At 38.8% G+C, this 1,646-nt stretch overlaps 1 long non-coding RNA gene across 1 annotated transcript; it reads left to right on the plus strand.

The window, feature by feature from the left end:
- Nucleotides 1-263: 263 nt before the first annotated feature.
- Nucleotides 264-1,427, plus strand: LOC308298918. Its single transcript, XR_013962744.1, has 3 exons — nucleotides 264-361; nucleotides 733-838; nucleotides 1,303-1,427. It is a non-coding gene; the product is annotated as an uncharacterized lncRNA (long non-coding RNA).
- The last annotated feature ends 219 nt before the right edge of the window (nucleotides 1,428-1,646 follow it).

A 1,646-nucleotide genomic window follows, 5' to 3' on the forward strand; every position in this document is an offset into this window, starting at 1 on the left:
GACATATTTTTTATTTTAAACATGTACAAGTTACAGCGAGCAGGGTGGGCCGTACCACTACCATTTCTAAAGATACTACTTATTAACTGAGAACCAATGTCAATAATATCAACAATCTGTCAATTGCATAGTAATCATGTATTCAAGCTATTCAAAATGGATAGAATCATGATTTATTTTTTAACATAAATGTGAAATTATTTTAAAGCAATAATTTCGCGGACCCCCTGCAGTACCTCCGCGGACCCCCTGTTGAAGACCTCTGCTGTAGAGGACAAGCTCCAAGACGGAGTGCCACAGACAATAGAGCAGCTAGCTAAAGCTGACATCAAAATCTGGGTGCTGACCGGAGATAAACAGGGTAGGTAGGTACAGGGTACAGTTAATTGTTTCATTTTTTCATGCACAACATACATAACATATAATCTACCATTTTTACATGCATTCTAAATAGGATAGGTTGATCTCCATTCTATCCCATGGTTATTGCTACTGTATACCGCTATATAGTTGTTGTTGGGTAGAAACCTTGCATGTCCAAAACCGTTTGTTTTGTATTAACCATTAAAAAAAAAAAAAAAAAGTGAAAATTGTTGTGTGCTTGTATAGATCTGCTATTTTCACTAGTTTTTTTGTGCGACTGTCTTGTGTGATGAAGCAGGGCTTTACTTTATGAACAAACATACAAATTTGAACTTGGAGATATGTTGTTTGTGTGTGTTTTTGAGACAGAGACAGCAGAGAACATTGGCTACTCGTGCAACTTGCTGAGGGAGAAAATGAAAGACGTGTTCATTGTGGCCGCCAACACTCCTCAGGAAGTGAAAGAAGAACTAGAGTAAGTAATGTTTTTATGTTTTTATTTTGTTTTTGAGATAAATTATAAAAGCATAAATTATTAAACAAATTAGGAGATCAATTTGTATATGTAATATAGGAAAAGGCGGGATTCTAAAGGCGTTCTGTCCATTCAGGTACTTATTTTTCGATTAAATAAATAGACAACAAGGATTAAGGACCAGTAAGACTCCCTAAATCGGGGGATAATACACAAACTTTGGAAGGCAATGTTAGGCAATCAGGAGGGAATATGGGAAATGGGACAGATCCATGTTGATGACATGACTGTAGAGATACTGTGTACCGCTTTGCGTTTACGCTTTTATGATGTACTTTTGGAGCCAAAATGTTAAGTTTAATGTTGTTTTTGTGACTGGAGTCCTGTGCTCACAATCCTAACATGCAGACTAAAATAACATAAGTGCATGGAATTTATAGCTAATGCACCTTTACTGTGTTCAGGAATGCGAGACGGACGATGTGTCCAGACGCACAAGATCAGCCACGTGTGATCACGAGTCGTGCAGGGCTGTTCTGGCGTCTGAAGCAACAGAGGGTGGAGGATGAGCAGGTGGAGGGAGAGTATGGACTGGTCATCAATGGACACAGCCTGGTAAGTTCACAGTCACAATCACTAGTGTGAGGAGTATGTCTCTAGAAGAGGGGTCTTCAACATTTTCAGTCCAAGGACCCCTTAGTTGAGAGAGAGATGAAGCAGGGACCCCCACAACCTGTTCAGAGATTCCATATAGTTTCATTGTTTGACAGGATAATTATCAGTGTATCTTGGATTCATGTCAATTTCA

Source organism: Nannobrachium achirus (genome assembly GCF_963921795.1).
Source record: "Nannobrachium achirus genome assembly, chromosome: 15".
In the NCBI taxonomy this organism is placed as follows: Eukaryota; Metazoa; Chordata; class Actinopteri; order Myctophiformes; family Myctophidae; genus Nannobrachium; species Nannobrachium achirus.